At 38.6% G+C, this 9,329-nt stretch overlaps 1 protein-coding gene across 1 annotated transcript in view; it reads left to right on the top strand.

Annotated features, from left to right (window-relative positions):
* The first annotated feature begins 8,766 nt into the window (after positions 1-8,766).
* Positions 8,767-9,329, top strand: part of LOC145465965 (sodium- and chloride-dependent GABA transporter 1-like) — a 36,521-nt gene continuing 35,958 nt past the window's right edge. The window contains exon 1 of the mRNA XM_081449739.1: positions 8,767-8,993. The gene's annotated coding sequence lies outside the window, so the exon portion shown is untranslated. The remainder of the gene's footprint in view (positions 8,994-9,329) is intronic.

The raw sequence follows: 9,329 nt of genomic DNA, 5'->3' as shown, positions 1-9,329 counted from the left end.
GCCCACAGATAGAGTACAGTAAACACCCGCGTATAAGAACCTAGTGATTTAAGAACCTACAGGCTGAAATTGGGCATTTTAATACCCAAATATATAAGAACCTATTTAGGCTGGCAAAGAACAATAGGTTCTTATACAAAAAAACACTCTTATTTTGTAGCCAAAATACTGGATTTTAATTGATAGAAATTGTGAAATTTCTGAGAAACACCATGAAAATTATTTGTTTAATTGAAAATCTTTTAAATACAGAGTATAGAATACTGTATAAAATTATACTGGTGTAGCCTTGGGACTTGAATCTGTAGAGTGCCCTGACTTTTGCTCATGTGAAATACACATTACTGCTTGTCTTTTTCATTCCAACTCTAACAGTGATACCCAAAGAAAATGTTTGTTCTTTCTGTGTACAGTACAATGCATCTTTATTTCAATACGCAAGAAAATTAATATTTTGTTTCACATTGTATTTGATTATTTTCAAATTGGTTCAATTTTAATTCCCTAAATTGGGTTTTTATTTATTTTTGCTGTTTTTATTTATATATTTATATTGCTGTTAACAATTTACATTATTATCAAATACAACTGTAAATATGGTAGCCTATGATACTGAATTTATTATTGTTTAAAAAATAAGGCTTGGCATTTTTGCGGTTTAAAATACAAATGTTCAACCATTATGACATACTAGTACTACAGTAGCTCTCTGAATGGTATCACTATGACAACTCCTACAAATAAGAACCTACTAAGAACCTAATCAGCCTGAGTTCGGAAAAACTACCCCAAAATATAAGAACCCATTCAGCCTGAACCCAAAAGTTCTAGGTTCTTATACGCGGGTGTTTACTGTATTCGAGAGCGTGTTCATTAAGCTTGTTAGTCAGACTAAGCTCGGCCAATAAAGCCAGCAGCCAGACAGATACAAGTCAGGCACCCGCATAATTTGTGCCAAGCGCCCCAACAATATTAGTCATCCTTTACAACATGGAAAAATGGGAAAAAATACATGCCTTCTCGTCCCCGATACAACTTGCTCTCTTGCAAAGAAGTCTTGAAGTTTACCATCGAGATTGAAATCGTAATTGAGTTTCAGCTCCTCGCTCTCCGAGTCCCCTTCCTCTGGTAGCTGTAGTAATTTGCCCACATACTCTCTGAGGTTTTATTAGCCAGGTTTATAACAAAGTGCGATTTAGGCCGTTGCTTACTTATGTATGCCATTTATTAACCTTCTCATAGTCGTTGCCTCCGCTTGTAACTGGGTGTTTTTTTTCCACAAAGCTCGGCAAGTTAGTTATTACAAGGTCCGACAGCTATTTTTGAGTTATTTTTTTGTAAAAAAAATACCTCTTAGTCGGCGCGTCGGGTATGTTATGGACGGGTCAATGGGTGAGTGAGTGAGTGAGTGAGTGAGTGAGTGAGTGAGTAAGTGAGTGAGTGAGAGATGTATGTATGTCACACCAATCAGATTGGATCTACTATAAACAGCCAATCAAATTTCTTGTTGTAAAGGTAAATGGTATGTGAGAAGATTTGATCCCGATAGAGTTCAGAACGGCCATATTTATTCTTCTATAAAAGAGGAGGAAGTATTCATATATTGGGTTTACTTCGACATTTTCTGTGGGTTAGGCTGAGGATTTTAGTTAAATGAACGAGATGAGCCTTGAGGTTTGAAACAGTTCGTGAGTTAGTAGTATGCAAATGCAACGAGATATTTTTATTTTTAGTTACAAAGGTAACTTGATACTTTTGTTTTTCACAAGGAGTAAATTCAATTAGAGGTCACGAATCGTCGCGTGTAGTTCTTAGGACTTGCTTTAGAGGGGACGAGACTTTAGATTTGAAACAGTTCTAACGTTTACAATAGTAAGTGCGGGTAACAATTGTTTTGTTCTTGTTGCATGCAAATATAACGAGACATTTTTGGTTTTTAGTTGCAAAGTGTAATGTGACACTCTTGTTTTTCACAAGGGAGTAAATTCAATTAGAGCGGACGAATCGTCATCACTCTTTCCCACGAGATGTTTGCTATCTTTAGTAACAAATGGTAACTTAACACTTTTGTTTTTTATATGGGAGTAAATTCAATTAGAGCTGACAAGTTATCGGCTACTGTTTCCAGGATATTAAACAAAAAAGGTTTTGTTTCTGGACGGTTTTTACGTCTCTGCAGTAGCAGTTTAATAGTTTTATTTGATGACATTCATTTCAGCCCGATATTTTTTAAGGGAAAAAGTATGAAAACTGTTCAAATGTTCTTTGAAGACTGCGTGGCACCAAGTTAAAGTGCATTTCATTAAATCAGACTTTCAACGTGTCAGAGATTTTTTTTTCTCTTTCTTTCCATTTTCGGTGAAGTTGTGTTGTGTTGTGTTGTGTTGTGTAAAAAGGTAAACTTACGACTTGTGTAAAATGCGAAAAAGTCTCTAAATTAACTTGAGTATTTTTGAGCAAAAATTTCTCTTGGGGGTTGGAAGGGTTATGTGATCGGTGAGCGAGGGAGTTATGCATGTGCGGGTGTCACACCAATCACAGCGCGGGTTGTATCAAAGAGCGAATCAAATTGCCCGTTAGAAAATAAGATGATAACTACATTGATCTGGAGACATGTCAGATTACTGTAGTTTGTTCAGTCAAACATTTTATGGCTTACTATTTAGCTATCTTACCATGACCGATGTAACATCGCAACCAAAAGAACTTGTCAAATTAACCAAATCATTACTGTACCATGAATGCTTCTATCTACAAAACTTCACAGAAAAAAATAACTCTTGCACGTCTTGCGTGCCTATGTTATCACGAAGTGTGTGTGTGGTTTTTTTAAACTTTGTCTGGTACTACGAAGTGCGACGTCATTTTAGTCATTAAGAGTGCAATAGCTATTAAGATATCAGCACCTCTTAGTCGTCGGGTCTGGACTTTTTGATGACTGGATAAGTGCATGAGTGGATTAGTGGATGGGTGGATCTTTGGATATGTCACGTCACACGAATCAGAATCGGAATCAGAAGGCTACTATAAAAAACAATCAAACTGGTGCTTGTAAAGGTTCATTGCATGTGAGAAGATTTCATCCGGATATTAGAACGGCCATCTTTGTCGTTCTATAAACAGGAGCATGTATTCATGTATTGGCCTTATTTGAACCGTTGCTAATGCTGTCGCGTTTTGTGTGAGTTAGGTCGAAGACTTTGTGGGTGGGTTTCAAAATAGTTTAGAATTTGAGAATCAGTCGAATAATCATAGTGGCATATTCTATCATGTGATCAAGGCTTTGCGTTTCGCATAGTAAACATTTTAAAACAACAAATTGATTCAATTAAGCCCTGGCCAAACGGACTCGCAAGTAGACGCAAGTTCTCAACTTGCGTCTACTTGCGACTCCGTTTGATCAGGCCTTGCGGGCACTTGCGTTGACTTGCGATGACTTGCGCTCACTTTGGTCGAGATCAAATTTGCACGCAAGTCGACGCAAGTTTTTCACCGTTTGGCCACCCAACCCAAGTCAACGCAAGTTGAGTGACGTCCATTAACATATCATTAGCCAATGAAATACAGGAAATGTCTGCCTAAAATGTTTTTTTTTTTTTTTTTTTGCGACTTGCGTGTACTTGTGAGAAAACTTGCGAGTCCGTTTGGCCACCCAACGCAAGTCTCTACGCAAGTTCAACTTGTGGCTACTTGCGACTACTTGCGAGTCCGTTTGACCAGGGCTTTAGACTTTGAGGCGATGCAGTGGTTTTTGGTTTTGTCAAGCAGTGCTGATTCCTTGCGCGGTTACAACAGAGTTAAACTTATCTCTCATTAAGTGACAAACCTTTTTCTTTAAATGACTTCCTTGCCTCCCAAAACGGCGCTTAGAAGGCTCTGAAGAAACCGTGAACAATGGTGGTGACAGGATATAACCGTGTTGGTGCGTTAGTGAGTCCAGGGAAAATGTCCCAGAATCAACAGCAATTTGCCGTTTACCGTTTGCCGTACGCAGTATGTGTTACGTGTTAATCTTTCTACTGTTTCATGTCTTGCTGAGAATAGTACAGTATTTTCGCAGACAAAGCTACTGAATTGTTAAAATAAAGACCAGAGAATAATAGCAGGCTTTATATCAGAAGTTTCATTAGGTTTTTTTTTTTCCTGGCAAAATTAATCTTAACCAGCCAACCTAACATTTTTTAATAAAACTCAAGGCTTACTTCCTGCTTAACTATTGTGGGTACGAGATAAATTCTAAATCTGTTTTCTCTTCTTTACATCATAACAAAACAAACTTGTTGGACTGACGATTCCGTTTAGCAGTGCAAACTTTAATTCACTCAACAACAAAAAATAAATCTTACACGCCTTGCGTGCCTATACTTTTTTAAAGTCAAAAGAAAAATGCGTGTGTTGATGCGAAGTACTTGCGGTCTAGTCAAAAAGTCAAGTTTTCTGTACCCCTCGCCAGTTTGGAGGTTTCTATCTGAACACGTGGTACATCTTGCAGACAGTGCTTGCGCGCGCAATAAGAGCGACAGTCAATTAAAACGTTAACCGAACTGTCCCACCGAAACGACACGATAATTGTCTTTTTCTTCGCAGCTAAAAAAAAAATTCAATGTCTAAGTTGCTCTGGTCTCTTCTAATACTTACCTCGTGAATTAGTAATAGTAATTGGAAATAACACGCAAACTGCGGTGATAAACATGGCAATAAAACGCATGTTAAAAAACAAAGTTCATTTACTTGACGTTTCGTAAGTTTCAACATACATGTTCAGAAGTGACCGTTAGGAATAGAAGTAACAACTAAATTTCAATTTAAAATAAGTAACTAATTAACGATAACAATGACAGAGGCTGAGAAAAATTTGCATATAAACAATGCCAACTAATAAAGATAAAGCTTTTCGCTCCTTACATTATCATTTAGGGCGGGTTTTAATTCCCTTATTAGCAGAGTCTCTTTTATCTTGCAATGTGTATCTGTCCGACCTTTTGCTAATATATCAAAGTGGTCCCATTTGAAGTTGTGACCAGTTGACGTGACGTGGTCTGCAATAGCAGAAGCATGACAGCTACTCGTGGTCGATTTAAAATGTTCAGTTTTTCTATCATGCAATCTACGTTTTGTTTTTCCAATGTAGAAATCCTGGCAGTCCCAACAACTAGCCTTACACAACTTTTGACAGTTGGGAACGGTTGATCCTATCTTTGTAGGGAAATAAAGACTTGATGCGATAAGCGCTTTGGAAAATAACCCTAAGATTAATGCAGCCATAAAACTTATTTCCTTTTTAGGGACTGTGGTGGTTGGATTCTTCGGTTTGCGTTGCTGCCTGTTCAGAACATCATTAATGTTGTAATTGATAACACCCGTGGGGTATCCATTTAGTAACAACAACTTCCTCAGTTCATTCAAACAAGAGCGCAAAAGAGAAGGTGACGAACAGATGCGGAAACAACGAAAAGTGAGAGTTCGGATGAAGTTTACTTTGTATTTCCTAGGTGTGAAGGAGTCCCATTTTGTGTACAGGCCAGTAAAGGTCTTCTTTCGGTAAATAGATGTTGAGAAAGTATGACTGTGGCGTTTGATTAGAATGTCCAGGAAAGGGATTGTACTGTTATCTTCAAATTCAACGGTGAATTTAATATTTGCGTGACAGTTATTGAGGTAGTGTAGAAACTGAGTTGCTGTGTTTTTACTGTCGAACAAGGTGAAAGTATCGTCAACGTATCGAAACCAAATGGAAGGGCGAGCGTTGTTATTACGAACCCATTTTTTCTTCAAAATGACACATAAAGATATTGGCCAACACAGGACCTAAAGGAGAGCCCATAGCCACACCATCAATTTGGTCATAGTATAGATGGTTTTCACTGTCACGCAACGAAAAAATAAATCGAAAACTATTCAGAGGATAAGTCAAGAAATTTTAATGATTGTAGGAAACAGATAAAGAAGACACTTCTCCAAGTTTTGGGTCTCCGCGTTTTCCCAAACTTCAAATATTCGTCGAAACATTTTGCGCAAATTTACAGAGCCCAGTATGGAGCCGCCATGTTGGTGGAGCTCTGTGCTCCACCAACATGGCGGCCGGAAAATAGTGCAAACATCTGGAACTTACTTTGGAAATCTAGGCGACTGATTATCTGAACTGAAACAACAACCATTTACACAAGCACTTTTCCTAACACTTTAACTCCTAAAAAGGCTAAAAATCAGTAGATAAGTGTGTACTTTTGCACGAACGCGATCGAAGCGGTATGTCACGCACCGCCATAGCTCTGAACTTCAAACGGCGCTGGTTTCCAAACCAAGCACGCTATTGAGCTGAAAAGTTGTAAACCGATGTAAATTTAGATCCCCTTATGCCTTATGAGGATAACAATTTTCGTGGCTCTTTAGTTTTGGATTTTGGAATTTGATGACGTCACGTGAAAACGATCTATTGGCCATCAAATATGAAATGGCTCTTCTTTGTGGCAAACTCCAGCAGAACGTTCAAGGCTGAGCGGGGCAGTGTTGGTGGATCTGGGAGGGCATACAATTTGTCAAGACAAATTTGTATTGTCTCATCAAGTGGAACGTTTGTAAACAATGAACTAACGTCAAACGAGCACATCATTTCATTGTTACGGTTATACGTCTTTGTTTTTTAACATGCGTTTTATTGCCATGTTTATCACCGCAGTTTGCGTGTTATTTCTTATTAAGCCACGATGGCCAAAGAAAAATAGTAATTGGACCGAGTGGAGTACAATTCACGGAGTAATCGCGCGAGTAATTTTAAAATTGGACGAGCGCGAGGCCAATTTGAAATTACGAATACGATTACTCCCTGAATTGTACGACAAGAGGTCCAATTTTTAATCAATCGTATCTATAACAAATTTCGGAGTTAAAAATGTCTTTTGAAAACTCCTTTTGAGCGAAAGCGTCTGTAGCGCTTTTCATAAGTTTTGAAAACCGTAGGAAACATTGCGAATGAAGCCATTAAAGCGCGCGTAATTGACGTGCGAATCACGTGGGTATCCAATTACAGGTATTCGGTTACAAACGGTTCAAATCCTCCGTAGGAAAAAAGATGGCGACTGGTACATTTACCCATAGTTCTTAGCGCACGAAAACCTAAACAACGTTCATAAAAACGTACAGAAACGTTATAACATCTTCAAACCTAGGCTACTTAATATCCTTAGTACAGGGACAAATGATATAAAAATTTGGCTTTATTTGTGCCTTGTAGGCTGTGTTAGGTTCGCGTGGCATTGTGGTAAAATGTACAGCCGCCATCTTTTTACCTACGGTGGATTGGATACCTATAATTGGACACCCACGTGATCGCGCGCCGATCACGTGACAAATAGGCGCGCGGAGGACCAATCACGATCGACAATTTTACTATAGATACGATTATGGGTTTAATTCGACGAAGAAAAACATATTTTGCTAAAACTAACACAACTATTATCCTGCCTGGCGACACTCCACAGGCAAGGGCGACCCATTTTTGGCGCCAAAATAAAAGCTTGCAGCTGCAAATGACTTTTATAATCTGGAATGGTTTTTTGAATTTTAAATCCCTTTTCGTGAATATTCAATGCCGTTTCCAGTGAGGAAAGTTGCCCGGCTTCATTTCCTTTCCTGTTTTAAACATACATTGGCCTCAGGACAATACATTTTCCCTTCTTTATGAATCCTGGTTGGTCAATTCAAATTTCAGGCGCACCAGCCGTATGCATGGCAATCTTGGACAGGCTACCATCGACGCAGAATCGTGTTTCTATCTCGGTCCCATGGGTTGATAGTAGAAATTTTATGGTCTAAAGCACTAGATGTATCATGTACCAGCCTTACAACATCGTTCTCAAGTTAACATTTGTTTTTTAAAACATAAAATTTGTGAGGGCAACCGTATCAGTCCTTTAAGTCAATCATTAAATTATCCTATGTAGTCATTGGCCGAAACTAATCACGTGGTACGATCTTGCACGGGTACGATATCAGCTCGACATCTGTAAACAATGGAGTGCTTCTGTCAAGGGCCTGTGGGCTGATAGTTGCTCGCGGAAATATCTTGTAGAAAACAAATATTAGTGGTTAAAATCCATCAAATATCTTCGCGCGTCACGTGACTGGATACTAGGGAATATCCGAGTTATCAATCTTCAATTTACGAAAAACAACGGAAGGATAATAAACACAATAGCCTCCATTTGAATTAAAAAATATGCTGGAATATATGTTCGGAGGAATTTAAAAACGCAACGATCACCGGTCACTTTGGATTTGAGGAACCTCTGTCAGGGAAGTCACATGATCGTCGTGTCGCCATCGTTTGCGAAAAGCTTCGTTTTCGAAATGTGAGTCCGTGCACATGAAAACGAAAAACCGGCGTTTTCGAATTCCTCCAGTTTGAAGAGCGTTTTCGAAAAGCTCCGTTTTCGTGACGGATTAGTGAGGACAGTAAGCCTAACCGTAGAGATAAAGCTGCGTTTTCAAATGTCTCCGGCGTAGTGTGAGTGCTACCTTACTCAGGGACAAGTTGCCGTATTTGCGTTACTAACAGGACTAAAGCTGTTACTCGTATTCTTTCTACGATGACGGCCTCAATCTTATTTCAGTGAATGTGAGTGACAGATTATGTCTAAAGTTGTACCATCTGACTTTTCGGCCATCAATTGTCTCTCCCATATATTATTGTCCGTTTAGATTGGAGCTGTGGCAGCAGTTGTACCGACCAGGCACCTGCTTATTCTACAGCTCAGTTGCCACTGTCTTTTCTGTCATAATCTTTTGAAAAAAAGTAAGCCCAGTATAATGAATTTCTGGGTCGTAGGAAAGTTCTCAAGCTGACAGTCAAATTCAATTACAAATGAAAAGAACAAGTCAGGTTTTAGGTAATAATAGGTTCAGGTAATAATACCGTCATATTGGGAACTAAAAGAAGCCAACAAACTTAAAAGAGAGCTTTTACAGAGAGGCTGAGACTCGTATTTTCCCAGGTAAGAAACAATTATTTGTTTTAGAAAATATATTTAAAGAAATCAGTTTAAATGTAGTATTCGGCCGTCCCATCGCAACAAAAACTTCTCCAGTTACAGTAATTCGCATTTCGTCGTGGAAAGTAAATATTCATCGCTTTGACGACTTAAAATGCCGAATGAAGGTAGATTTTTACCCCAATTAACGGTTAAACCGTGGAAAAAAACTCTTATTTACAATCCATAGTTTGACCTTTAGCCGTGGCTATTTTTTCCAAGTGTTTATGGTTCAAACGTGGGTGATAGGCGAGACCGCTGTTATCTTTGTTTGCCATCAAAATGGCGAATATTTGGTAA

This window comes from Orbicella franksi, chromosome 13, assembly GCF_964199315.1.
Source record: "Orbicella franksi chromosome 13, jaOrbFran1.1, whole genome shotgun sequence".
Classification (NCBI taxonomy): Eukaryota; Metazoa; Cnidaria; class Anthozoa; order Scleractinia; family Merulinidae; genus Orbicella; species Orbicella franksi.
This window is presented reverse-complemented; position numbering and strand designations above follow the sequence as displayed.